The 14,777-nt window shown below is 41.9% G+C and overlaps 1 protein-coding gene across 6 annotated transcripts in view; it reads right to left on the bottom strand.

The window, feature by feature from the left end:
* Positions 1 to 14,777, bottom strand: part of nfasca (neurofascin homolog (chicken) a) — a 155,486-nt gene that overhangs the window by 90,477 nt on the left and 50,232 nt on the right. For 3 of the 6 annotated variants that reach the window (XM_084025409.1, XM_084025411.1, XM_084025412.1), the window contains exon 1: positions 9,157 to 9,298. The gene's annotated coding sequence lies outside the window, so the exon portion shown is untranslated. Of the gene's footprint in view, positions 1 to 9,156; positions 9,300 to 14,777 lie in introns of those variants that run through there. The other 3 variants (XM_084025408.1, XM_084025413.1, XM_084025410.1) reach the window with 3 other exon arrangements.

The following is a 14,777-nucleotide window of genomic DNA, read 5'->3' on the forward strand; positions in this document are numbered from 1 at the left end:
GTGTGTGTGTGTGTGTGTGTGTGTGTGTGTGTGTGTGCACCCTTTTGTTTGAGTGGGTTTTTTGCTGAGTCTGTTAGAGAGTGTGTGCATGCTTCTAAAATAATGTGAGGGCTAGTTGAGTTTTTGGAGCTGCTGACAAATCGAATTAAAACTTGGAGATATCTATCAGGTACACACACCCACACACACACACACACCCTGACCAAGATAAGCGGTTGCAGATAATGGATGGGTGGAATTATTTTCGTCACTCGTTTGTGACTCGCTAGTCACGTGAGTCCCAAGTCACACGAGTCATTATTTATCCGAAGCTTTTTGCTACGTAGCAAACACAACAACAAAAAGTGTAACAAATCCCTTCAAGCATAAATCCTCTCCATCCACATGTCATATCTTGGTAAGAGGGTGAATTCAAATCAAACACAGGCGATGCCAGCAGCAGCATTGGCCACAAATTAGAGGAACCATTTCACGACTGAGTGGAGCGACGGCCAATGGCAAGCTGAGCCCCGAGTGTGAACCAATCGAGAGAGTCATTGAGTGGAAAAATACACGAGAACAAGTCACCCCCCCAATTACATTTTTAGATTGAGGGCACCCATCAGCCCATTTACAACGATTAATTTATGACACATGTTAAAAAGAGCCGCTTAAATTTACTGTTTCATTATTTGCAGTAGTCATCTTCAGCATCCTTTGCTTGGAGACACATCACTAACATGGGTGTTCTATTGCATGACCCTGAGACTGCCTGCAGTCAGTGTGTCCTTCTAGTCATGGTGGCTATTAGTGCTCATGCGAACCAGCCAGGCCTGTGTGTACAGAGTTTCTCCTGTATTCATTTTAGTGCACCACAGCAGAATCAGTGATATCCTGCTCTCGTGTTTCACCGAGTGGGAGCTTTAGTTGACACACACCCAGAGTGGAGGAGAGGCCGGTGAAGTGAAGATGAACATTGTCGGTACCGGTCAGGGACGGACTGGGACCAAAAATCAGCCCTGGCCATTTGGCCCAGGCCGGCCCACCACATAAGATCACAAATAGCCACTCTGTCAGAAAGAGTTGGTGCCCTACTTATCGAGGATAGGTCCTCACCGCAGAGGCCCCAGGTTCAAAATCGACCGGCGGCCCTTTCTGCAATGTCTCTCTCTCGATCTTTGACTTAGGTGTTTTGGGCCAGCCCAGTGTCAAAACAATGGGCCACAGATCTAGGCCTCCCACTTTTATAGGCCGGTTCATGGGCAGGACAAACAAACAAAAAAGTGTCGGTGGTCAGCCCCAAAAATGCCCGGTATGCAGATGGCCAGTCCGCCCCTGGTACTGGTTACAAACAGGCTCTGTAGTGAACGACACGCTAACTTTTTGTTGTTTTCTTTTTCTTTGCTGAGCCAGAGCAGAGAATATTCCATTCAAACAGATCCTCATTTTGTTAATGGAGTGCACCAGACTCCATTTGAAAAATCGCCTTTTAAACGCTTCATTACATAAATGTACGCTGGTGTACTTCACACCCACAGAGGAACCTGCTGTACAAGTGACATGGATCTAATTCATGCCAATTGGATTTAGAAAAGTGATTGATAAATACTAGGAATAATTAGTGATCTTTTTTTTAAAGATAAAAAACTTGTGGGATGTGGTGTGATGGTAGGTGGTAGAATGAGTGTTTACCCAACATGAAGTGACATTTTTTTTACTTCACGTTAATCAGTGTGCCATATTAAAGTTAACAATGAATTGAATTATTAATATTTCACAATAATATAATAATAATCAATCGTTAAAAAATGTTTCCATCCATATCGGGAACGTGCATGGCAACATTTAAAAAAAAAAGATATGTTTCCTTTAAGACCGCCATCCTCATCAGAGTTGAAACCAACCAATCACAGGTAGAGTAGGGCAGGTCTTTGCACAATACTGGTGGCAGATGGCAACAACTCTAAATGGCTGTGAAAGAGTTCAATTAGCATGCAAGAGGAGGGCAGAACATTTCCAAAAAACTCTCTTGCACACTTCCTGCTAATGGTTAGGCTACAGTGTGCTAATCAAGTCAAGTCACTTTTATTTATATAGCACACTTAACAAACAACAGTAGTTGACCCAAATTGCTTCACAGTAGAGAGAAATTCTGGCGGAATACAAAATACAAAGACTCAAAAGCCTCACAGTTAAGATCAATATTAAAAATAGAATAAAAGGGGATTAGAAATGCAAATAAATACAACTAAAATATGAATATAATAATGAAAAACACAACAACAAAATTAAACTAATAAATAGTAAGGCTTGTTATGGGAATTTTGGATGTTTGTAATTTATAATCAGAATCTTTGTCAGGTCAGACGTTGATCCGCATCTCCTCTTTCTAACTGTTATTGTGAGCAAGGATGGGGGTGATGTGTTCTCTTTTCTTGGTACATGTTAAAAGTCATGCAGCTGCAATTTGCACCAGCTGTAATATGGTTGATTGTATTAAAACTGAGTATCGAGAATTACAATAGTCTAGCCTAGAGGTGATAAAATCATGGATGACTTTCTCTAGATCGCTGTGTGATAAAACTGATTTCACCTTGGCAACATTTCTCAGATGATTAAAAACTCCCACTCACAACACTGCTGACCTGTTTTAGAGAGCTGTCCAGCCAAACCCCCTGTTTTTTTACAACCAGACTTAGGTTGCAGCCAGAGGGCCAAGTGCTTTGCATAATCCCAAAAAGTCACTTGGTGCTCAAAAAAGGATAACTTTTGTTTTTTAGGCATCCAAGATTTGTCCACCAGTTTATCCATTGTGCAAATGCTGTTGGGTAAATGGGGAGGTCTAGTTGTGTGTCATCTGCATAACAGTGCTAATGAATGTTGTTTTTCTCTAAAATTGAGCTCAGGGGAAGCATATACAATGAAAATAAAAGAGGGCCTAAGATGGAACCTTGTGGCATACCACACTTGATGGTAGAAGATGAGGAGGAGCAATTTCCTAGCTGAACTGAAAATGTTCTATCTGAGAGATAGGATGAGAGCCAGTCTTACACAGGGCCCTGCAGGCCTACTATATCCCTAAGGCATTGTAAAAGGATGCTGTGGTCGATTGTGTTGCATGCTGCACTGAGGTCAAGCAGGACTAAAATAGCACAAGAGCCAGAGTCAACACAGAGCAAGATGTCATTGAGAACTTTCAGCAGGGCTGATTCTGTGCTATGCAAGGCTCTAAAACCAGACTGGAATTTGTCAAAGATGCTATGGGTGTTCAAGTAGGTGGATAGTTGTAAAGAGACATTTTTTTCCAGGATAGAGACAAAGTGTAATTTGGAGATAGGCCTATAGTTTTTATGATCAAATGGATCAAGGCTGGGCTTCTTAAGAAGGGGTAGAATGGCATGCTTGAAGGAGGAGGGGACAGTGCCATTTGACAAGGAGCATTATACCAAGGCTAATATGAGGGGGCTGATTGCAAGAAAAATATCTAATATTTAAAATGCGTGAGGGAATGATATCGGAGGGACAGCATGTTGCCTTCATTTTGACCACTATTTCAAACAGCTGGGAGAGTGAGACTGGAGTGAAATCCTGGAGGTGGCTATCTGAAGGAAATTGCATCTCCGGGAGAGCAGATACTGGAGGGAGAAGTTAGCTCTGATCGAATCAATCATATCAATGAAAAAATGTAAACACTTCTCGCACAGTTCTGTTGAGGGGACAAGAGACACAGCGGAAGATGGATTTAAAATAGAATTGATTGTATCAAACAACACTTTCTGTCTATGGACATTACTGTTGATGATATTTGAGTGATATTCAGCCTTTGCCAGCTTGACGCTTGCTGGTAATGCTGTAGCTGATCAAAGAAAATTTCATACATGACTTTGAGTTTTTCTTTTTTCCAGCTGTGCTCAGTTTCCCTACACTCGCGCCGGAGTGCACGAGTGGTCTCATTTAGCCAGGGAGAGACTGGGATTGTCTTAGGTCTCTGAGGTGGGGCTACCTGATTAAGGGTGTCAGAGAAAGAGTAGTTCAGAAGGGTGGCTAGTTCCTCAGTGTCAGAGCAAGTAAGGATGCTATCAGAGAGTCGGGGTAGCTGGGTGGCACATATATATAAGGTTGCCTGACCATGCTCTACCCAGTATCTTAAAATGATGGATGATAGTAAGATAGCCAAACATATTCATATTATATATATTGAAATCCCTGACTTTACAGTGTATGTTTGGTGTTTTAGCTGTACTTAATGTTAGTGATGCTAGATGCCGGTGCTGTTTCTATGGGTAAACTATAGTTACAAGTCTGCTAATCGTTCCGATACCATGACTTCCTTAAAGTAATGGATTTCCAGTAGAAACCAGATCATTTGTAGCTTTCTGGTTTTAAAAAGATATACGTTTCGGTTACACCTACCAGATGTAATAAGCAGTCATTTAATTTGCTCTTTAAATCTTATAACTAAACAAAAAATGTGTACCAAGTCCCATTCACTTACATGTTTAATTTACAGTTTGTTTTTCAAGGAGCCATTCTCTTACAACGTGGATGCCACTAAATTTCTCTTTTTCCTTACAATGGGGAATGTACTATTTTTGTAGTCCACAAACAACTTTACTCATTCGGTCAACGTGTTAAGATCACATGTTGTCTAGTGTTTGAGTGTAGAGCCTGAATATGGAGGCTACAAAGAGCCACGAGACTCTCAGTAGCATGGTGGTGTTTGTAGGTTACCACATCTGGCTGCAGAGTGTAACAGACAGAGCTGTCCACAGGCCTTATATCAAACACACACACAGACACACACACACACAGATGGACGCATGGTCAGTGATGTAGGTTAAGTACCTGGCTCATGGGCTCAACATCTGTATTTCCTCCTGGAATCATGCACGTCTGCTTCCTGACCTTCTTTAACATCCTTCTCTTCCCCTATCCTCCCCCTTTTTTAGCCTGTTTTTATAAAATCACTGACTACATATCTGCATTGCATTTAGTGTGCATGTTTTCCTTCCAGGGAAATGCAGATTTGCTTCCAATAAGACAGCCGAGAGATCGCTGGTTACAGTTTAATGCTGTGCTTATACCAAAAGCAAATATTTCAAGTGGTGATTGCAAACAAAGTAAATGCAAAGACCCAAATAGATACAAATCCATGCTGGGCAGAGCAGATGATGGGAATACGCAAAAATGTGTGTAATTTGCACAAGTTTAAATATATTAACTCAAGCGTTGTCTCTAAAGCCATTAAGATCCTCCTCCTGCCGTCCTGATGTTGTTAAATGATAAATGGAGGAAACAAATGTCTCCTGTGTCTGTGGTCCCCCAGAGGTCTAGATAGTAGCTCACATTAGTCCAGAGACCAGACCAGACTATGTGGAGAAACCAGAGACTGTCTGTGGTCCCCCAGAGGTCTAGATAGTAGTTCACACTAGTCCAGAGACCAGACCAGACTATGTGGAGAAACCAGAGACTGTCTGTGGTCCCCCAGAGGTCTAGATAGTAGCTCACATTAGCCCCGCCTCCTCTCTGATGTGAATAAACACAAATGAACCGCGGTTAAACTTGCATCAGTTATGCTCTTTCATGCTAAATTACTTGATTGATTTCCAAGAAAGTTATGAACACATGAATACAGTATTTAAAGTGGTGTCGACAAAGTCCTACCTGATGGTGACAAACAAAGCTTGTTTGAAAAAAAGTGACCTGTAATACATAGCATCTTCTATTTTATCCTGTGTGATGCCCGTCAGCACAGAAGATAAGCTTCCTCTATTTGCTTCCTACTGAACTCAAAACACACGTTCACACACACACACACACACACACACACACACACACACACACACACACACATATACACAGAATATTTCATGACAGGAACTTGGTTTCTGCTGCATGCAATGTTTTTTTGTTTGAATATTCTGCTGATGAGGGTTTATCCTGTGCTATCTGGCTACACACACACACACACACACACACATGCACACACACACACACACACACACACACACACACATAGAGGCAACAGATTAACTTGACATGGCAGAAGTAGAGTCATCTACAGCTAAATCTCTACAGTTACGTAAATACAACAGTCCAAGCAGCAGCAATGGGAAGAAATAAAGAGGAGGAGCTGACTGATGACAAAAATATGGTTCCATATACATTTCCATTAGTTTTATACTGGTTCAGTGTTTGTTTTATGCTGGTGAGATTGGAAAAAAAACTGCATGTGAGAGTAAATTTGATCTCAAATGAAAGGAAAAGCACTTGGAAAAGTATGGAACATGTTCGGTCTTTGTGCAGAACTAAAATGTGCAGGAGCTTTGTGTTATTGAATGTTTCTTTAACATAAATTATAAACTGCATTTTGCAATATTTCCACCCAACACACACACATCAAATGACTCAAGTTATAGTTATAGTATAGTATAATTACTCCAGGGATATGTCCTGTATGACAAAATAACTTGGCAGTGGACCTAACTTGAAACTGCAGTATACTATATGAAGGGTATTACCACTAACCTGCATTAGCACTTCACATTGGCAGCAAATATGACTCACTAATAGTTCATATTCGTATATGAAGATTCAGAGCAGCAGTCAGTACATCATGCAGCTGCAAAGCAATAATGACTGTAAATGAGTGCGGTAAGGATTCACTGATGTCAAAATGATCCTGAAATGAAATTGAAATCCAGTTCTCTGCTTCCCAACAACATGATTGGCATCGGTCACATGGCCTCGAGCATTGTTCTTTCTAGAGAGAAAAAAGTCATGTAATGTGGGCGGATCACAAAGTGACAATTTGTTCTGATCTTCTCCCTTTGGCCATGGAGAGAGGGGGAGGAGAGAGAGGGAGGGAGAGAGAGAGAGAAGGGGGGATGGGGTGTTTAGTATGAAACCTCTCAGCCAAATATTTGCAGTGAAAGGTCCGTCGTTGTCCATTAGGGTCTCTCTCTCTTTTTCTCTCTCTCTCTCTCACTCTTTCTTTCTGTTTTCTGGGTGCATTAACCTCCTCTTCACAATGCTCCCAAACAAAGGAAGGACTGTGTGTGTGTGTGTGTGTGTGTGTGTGTGTGTGTGTGTGTGTGTGTGTGTGTGTGTGTGTGTGTGTGTATGTGTGATGCTCTGTCACTACTGTCCTCCCTCAACAAACACTTATCCACAAAACACCTGCACATGAAAAAAACACTTGTAATGCATTAACGCAATAATCCTCCCACCTGCATCTGTCACACACACACACACACACACACACACACACACACACACACACTGAACATGTGTCAAAGAGCTGTCTGATAAATGTGTGTAATGTGTTCAGTGTTTAAATCCTCCTACAGGACAAACAGACAGCATGTTCAGACAGACCTGCGTCACTACAGCCACTTAGGCCTCCCCCAACACCCCCCCCCCCCCCCCCCCCCCCCCCACACACACACACACACACAGTATGTGCAGTGTGGTTACACTCGGCTATGAGGTATATGAAGCGGCAGCTGCATCCTGATGAAGACTCAAGTTAAAGTCGTGTCCCAATCCAGCGTCCTCACTGGAGAGGGACGTCTCTGCTTACCGCATCATTTCCAATAAATACAACCAAAGCTTCTTTATTGAGCTGACATTTGACCTCTTCGGAGGTCAGTTCAACGCCCCCATCCGGCTAACAAGACGAAGACATTGCATCATAAATACGAAGACGCAGAATCATAAATACATTACTGATGACACATTCCATTGGTTCTTGTCCTGGTGATATGCACATAGAATGAACATTAACTGGATCATCTAACTGGTTTCCAGTGACATCAAGAAGAGGACATGTATATATTCTACTTTATCAAGACATAATGTCTGAAGACGTTAAGCAGGACAATCTATACTAGATATGATGTTCTGTTTCCTGTGTAAAATCAACTGTAATATTTCATTTAAGATCATAAATAAAATGAGACAGACTATGAGAATGCTGAATCTCCCAAAGCAAGACCACATTTGTGAGTTTTTCTGTGTGAAACCGTGTCCTGAGAGACACTCAGAGGTAACAGATGCGGGTGTATGGATGGTTGTACTGGCTACACCTGTAGTGCACACACGGAGAACAGGCGCATGAGTGGAAACAATAAGCTCTGATCTTTTCTTTCTCTTCATTTACCATTATCATTCCCCTGTCATCCAGTCTGTCACTTTAATCTCTACCGTTGGTCAAACTGAGTATGTAACTGTTGGTTTCACAGGACACGAACACCACTCTCCTGGGTGAAAGTCCTGTGTCAAAAAGGCCACAACAACATACGTGATCCTGGAGAAATTACATTCTATTGAAACATAAGTGAGCATGCAGTTTTTTTTTGCTGTAATTGCTTCTCTGCAATACCAACATGTCAGGAGTCAACTATTATGAGACAATCAATAACTGCCATGAGCTATCATCAGTAGTGACACACATCATATCTTGTGTAATCTCACTGTAGATGTCTGACAGATGTCTGATGTCTAGATACATCTACAACTACCATGTTGTATTATAAAGTCAGAATCTATTCATAAAGTACAGAAGAGAAAATAAAAGTAAAAAACAGAAAGAAATAAAAAAAAGAATGCAGCAGCTTGAATGACATGCACACATCAGATAATCCATATTTTTCCAATCAACTGTGTCAGACTGATCAGTGTGTGTGTGTGTGTGACAGCTGTAGCTTTTCTTTTCCTACATCCTGAATAATCACTGACATTTTAAAACCAAGCAGGTTAACCATCGCTACCATTCACAGTAATAGTAATAATAACATACAGGGTTCTACTGAAAGAATGACTTTTCAAACACACAGAGTACCGACGGCAGCCTGATTCACACGTGGGAACACATTCCCCAGTGCTTTCTGTTTTCAGGCTGATAGGTAGGGAATAAAAACCAGCGTGCACAGAGACTGTGTGAGCTGTGAGGGATGTAAATCCACGGTAGAGTACAGTCGGATGGACAGAACTCAAGGAAAAATAATTTTCAAAAACACATACATTGTCATGTTTTTTGTTTAAAAGGTGACTAAAATATACTTGTGTGCAGAAAACAAAAGTGTAAAAGTGAAAGGGGGTTGGCTTGTTCTCCCCTTTTCCCACACACACTCGCACACACACACACACACACAGTGTCCAGACATACATCAGTACCTCTGTCAGTGTAGTCCTTGCGTCCAGGTGTACAGCAGTGCTGGGTGACTGTGTGGTATCTCCATCCCCATCAGCTCTTCAGCATCCAAGAAACCCAAAGAGAAAGCACAAAGAGCGAGCGTCTGTCAGTCAAATCCAGCGCTGAGACACACAGACAGCAGATGGAACAACCGTGAACACGGAGGACAACACTACACTCTGTCCATGTCTTTCTATTTTCTTCTTCCTCACTCTCTCTCTATCCCTTTCTCTCTCTCTCTCTGCCCTCACTGTTCTCACTACGTGCTCTCTCTCTCCCTCCCTCTCTCACACTGATTCTCCATCTGTCACCGCCCCCTCTCATTCACCCCTCCCACCTTATGAATTATTAATGAGCCTCAGACACACACACACACACACACACACCCATGCTGCACTGCTGTCAAACACACTCACACACACACACGTTCCCAGCTTTACACAACACACACATGTCAGATGCTGAGGACGACCTTTGTAAAGTCCAAAGTTATGTCTTCATGAGCTCCAGAGGCACGTTCCTCTTCAGAAAACATGTGGACTAAATCATGAGCCGTTTCTCAATCTGCGTTCTTGTCTGTACTTTGCGTTCTTGGTATTGAGAAACAGCTCTGGTTTTGTCATGGTAAAGTAAACAAAACAGTAAATTGAACCAAAACAACATAAAACCACAAAAATTATTTCAGCAACAGGTTTTCCCCGTTTGGAGAAACAAGCTTTATGAGGACATTATTTTATTACATAGGCTATTCAGAAAGTATTCAGACCCCTCGACTTTTTCATTTTTTGTGTTGCAGTCTTATACTAAAATTGTTTAAATTGTATTTTTAACTCATCAATTTATGCTCAATACTACAACGGTGTATTTGGGCCTCTCTGGGAAAAAAACGGAGCAGAGAGAGGTGTGCAATATTCAAAGAAAAAACATTGCAAATTTGCGAGTCTATTACGATGCTAACAACCGGCATTTATGCTAGCTAATTTCCCATGAATGTATGCATTTACCTTTCTAATTAATCCATCACAACGTGTGACATTGTCTGTTACGGTCCTTAGGGTGCTGGATGTTGATGCTTATTGTTTGTTTTATTTAAATGAGGCCAAATTGTCATCTTATGGGTGTTTATTGATTGGGCAGTTGGGTTAAGATGCTAGCGGTAGCTTTCGGTTGTTGTCATAGCAATGGCAAACATCTGTTGTTAGCGGAACCAAGCAACTTGTTTAGATCGGCTATTTATATATTTATAAAGTGGCAAATTTGCTACCTTTTTTCTCTGAATAATGCCCGCCTCTCTCGGCTCCGTTTTTTTTTTTTTTTTTTTTTTTCCCTACAGTGGTGCTAATACGCTGTCATACAATACCCCCATCAGTTCTCATTACTACATGACTACTTTTTGTAATATTGGTCAGAAAATAAGCCAGTTTTACTTTGAGCCCTTTTGTGTTGCTAAAGTGACTGAATTGTTCGACCGTCTTTAAAGAGACTGGTGAGCCACTGATACACCTTGGTCTGGGTAAACTTGTAGCCATGACAATAAAAGCATTTTAATTTATTCCTTTTTATGTCTTTTTCGGAGCAGTAGTCTCATGTGGACATAAATGAGCAGTTGTATGCATTGTCTTTGGCTTCCTGTATTAAAGAAGCAGATCTCAGTATACTGTCTGATGAAATAAAAATGTGTGTTCCTGCCACACTCCACACATGTACATGTAACCTATAAAATCTCAACCACGTCAGCCATGCATGAACTCATTCACACGCAAAACACACAGGTCACGGAGAAGACAGGGCCGATCACGCATGGATGAGGGGCACACACGCACACACACACCAACATCTCACACACACACCAACACACATAGTTGCCCATGCATGCATGCAGCGCAGGCGAGGAAGCCCCCCTCCGCTGGAGGCTATCTGAGTTTTCTCATGGACGAGACAAGGCTGGAAGTCAGAGAACCGTGTGCATGTGTGTGGATGGAAGCAAAGATACATGGTAGGATTGTACAACACGAGCCTTTTACAGTTTTTCTCAATTGTTTACACACAAATACTGGTACTTGAGACACAATGACCACAACATGTAACTCATGCACCAACACCCTGAACTACCTCTGCTAAACTGCAAGCACAATTCCTGCTTTACACTCAAATTGCAGTTTTAAAACACACTTTTTTCAAAACACTACACACAATTCTCTGCATTTGGCACAATTTTCATGAGGAAAATCTCTTGTTTTCACAAGGAACACACTGCCATTCAAGATTCTAAAGTGAATTTCCCTACTATGCACACTGACTCATCACATGGGAAAACACCTGCAACACAGTTTTACAATTTGCAATCAGAGCATTAGCATAAAAGTGCAACAGGTGAGCTCTTCTGTTTTGGAGCAATGGATGCCAACATTGGCAACAGAGGCAGAGCCAGAGGAGTGAGAGTACGAGGAGGAGCCTAGCATGGATTTCCCCCCCGCTGCTCGGCCATCGCTTGCATTGCCTGTGATGTGGATGAGGTGCTGTGGCCAGACCGAAACAGAAGAGAGGATGCGGGATAGTTGTTGTTGTTTTGTTTTTTTGTAACTGTATACAGTAAATTCTTCTGGTTTTGTATGTAGACCACTGTATATGCAACTTTGTGTTGGTTTGGATGAACACTGTGTACATTACAGTATTCTTGTGGGATAAATAAAATATATAAAAACAATATATAACGTATATATACTAAAATATTTTACAACACATTTATGTATGTACTGTCTGTAGTGAGTGTAACACTGAACAAAAAAGGCCTAAGTCATTATGGTAAATGGAGAAGAAGTGTTCATCGTGTTTTACATTGAGCACATCAGTGTTCAACTGGTTCTTATAAATGTCTATTCATATGATGGTTTGTGTGTGTCATTTGAAAACAAAATACCATTTTGAGAAGAAATAACATTGTTTTGAATGTAAAGTTTCATTTTGCAGGAGAATTGAGGGGTTTTGCCCATTGTGTGTGTGTTTTTTGATTTGTGTGTAGAGTTCTGAGAGTATGAGGCATGCGTTCAGAAAATGTGTGTAAACAATCGAGAAAAACTGTAAACAGGACATACTATGTAACGGAACAGTCCAACACGTCCTTACGTACCCAAAGTCACGTGAGGAGGTTTGGATCGAGATATCGCATGTCCATTCAAGAGTTGGAGTTTGTCTTGCTTTTGGGAAGAGTGCAAGTGTTTGCTTTTACTGTACGTACCCCCCCCCCCCTGATTGGAAACTGATTGGTGGTAATATGTGTATGAATGCCGTGCATAATAAGGATGAGAAGGGTGTAAGCTGACTTATTCATCTGCTGACTAACAGGTGAATAAGGGAGATGTCAATCAGCTGTCTGTTCATCAACATGTCAGCATTCACACCTCAGTCAAATGTAATCCTGTGAATGTAAAAACCTTTGAATTGGCAAATTCAAATGGGAGAGGAAATCTAGAGAGGGAGAGAGGTGGTCAGTGAGGGGGGGTTGGGTGGGGGATGTGGGGCCTTCAGGGCATGTTAATGAGACACCCCCCCTCCGCTGCAGTTTAAGCAGGCAGAGAAAAACAGACAGTTTTTCATTTTTATGTATCCATGTTGTGTGGGTGTGTGTGTTTGTGTATCCAGGCTTGACCTCCTGACCTCGGCCAGCATTTTCAACTCCTTCTGTCTTCAGCAGCACCCCCAAACAATCAATACCCCCCCCCCCCCCCAACCCGCCGCCGCTAGCTGTGACATGCAAATGACCCTCGCATATAATTAAAAGATATGCCCTGACAACAATAGGATAACCTCAACCTCCCCTCTGCTTCTCCTCAAGACGTGCGCCAAGACACTAATACACACACACACACACACACACAGAGTGCACAAACAAAAGCAAAGACAACATCAACTCGTGCCCAGATGGACTGCAGTCAGTTGACCTCTGCTAAGATCTGCAACAGACAAGCAAACAGACAAACAGACATCAAGATCAACTCAGACACACACACACACACACACACACACACACACACACTTCATCCTGTTTACTTGCAGCTCGGGGTTCTGCTCATGTCCAATGCTTTAATGCAGCATAAAAGATAACGGCTGAGATCAGCATAAGGAGCCAGGGTCTTTAGGTATAATTAGAACTGAGCTGACGACGTCATGAAACTGACTGGATACTTCTGTTAAACTAATGTTTCCAAGTGAAGAATTCATTTTCATGCTCAAAACCAAGTGTTGACCTGGTAAAATCACTGAACAAATAAAAGAGCACCACACAATCACCACAGGAATGACAAAAATGAGTTGGGGCAACCAGAACCTCTCAATATGGCGGACAAGAGGACAGATTCATGGATGGGAGGTAATTCGATATTTTTAACATTGCAACACATATTAGCTGTTGCTTGTGTACATCGTTTTAATTTGTAATGTTTCACAATACGCAGGTAACAAGCAAACCTTACTTCTACCTTTTTTCACCTCAAAGCACTTGAACATGACATCCTCGTCACTCTGACTTCATGAGTGGGAAGTAGGATCTTCTGACTGGCACATGAAGGCAGCAAAAGCCATGTCAACAATGAACCCAGCTTTGAAAGTAAACATTAAAATGCTGTCCTACTTTCAGCAATATCTGCAACATCAACTGTTGCCTGGTTTTGTATATCAAAAATGACAGTGATTTTACCTTGCAGACGACTGCAGTCCACATACGCCACGCTTCAGGGTAACGTTCACATTATTCATCACCTTATTGATGAGCTTCAACTTGGGCATTTCTATTCACAGACCCAGGAAAAGAATGCAGATGGAGTTGACCGGAGTGAGTGAGTGAGTGAGTGAGTGAGTGAGTGAGTGAGTGAGTGAGTGAGTGAGTGAGTGAGTGAGTGAGTGAGTGAGTGAGTGAGTGCAAACAGAGTAAGTGAAGGAAACAGGATCTAAGGAATGAGGACAACTTCATAGACAATAACTGGACTCATTGCTGTGTGTGCCACAGGGGACCATGTGTTAATTAACTCTGCTGTTGACCCACACACACACACACAGCCATGTCCTGTCCAGTTATTGAACCGACTGGGAGGGGGGGGTTCCAATCAAATGACAGCAAAATAGCACACACACACACAGACGATAACTATCACTAGAACACACTGCTGTAAGAGTTAATAGAAACCAACGGTTGGACAGTAGTAGTAATAGGGACATTCCGATTCAAATCCAAGTAGCGGTGGCGTCAGAGCAGCGGCCATCTTTATGTGAAAGTTTGCCATATAAAGTGAACTGACGGAGGTTTTCCAGTACAACTATCAGTGTAGTAGTAACGTTAATACTTCCAACACTGATGTTGAACTTGTTCACATGGTTTTGTGGAGCAACAGCAAGTGAACAGCTGAGCTGGGTCTAACGGTCCCTCTTCTCTTATGGAAAAGACAAGATGGCCAGCTAGCCACTGAGCTAACTAGCTAGCTAGCTAACTAACAGACGTCCGTCTCCAGACCTCTCTCTTCCTGGTAAGCTGTGACATCACTTTCCAGCCCTGCTGACATGTGTTGTCACCATAACAACGAACAACAATCACCATTTTCTTTTGTAT

The sequence above is a fragment of the Eutrigla gurnardus genome, assembly GCF_963514095.1.
Source record: "Eutrigla gurnardus genome assembly, chromosome: 2".
In the NCBI taxonomy this organism is placed as follows: Eukaryota; Metazoa; Chordata; class Actinopteri; order Perciformes; family Triglidae; genus Eutrigla; species Eutrigla gurnardus.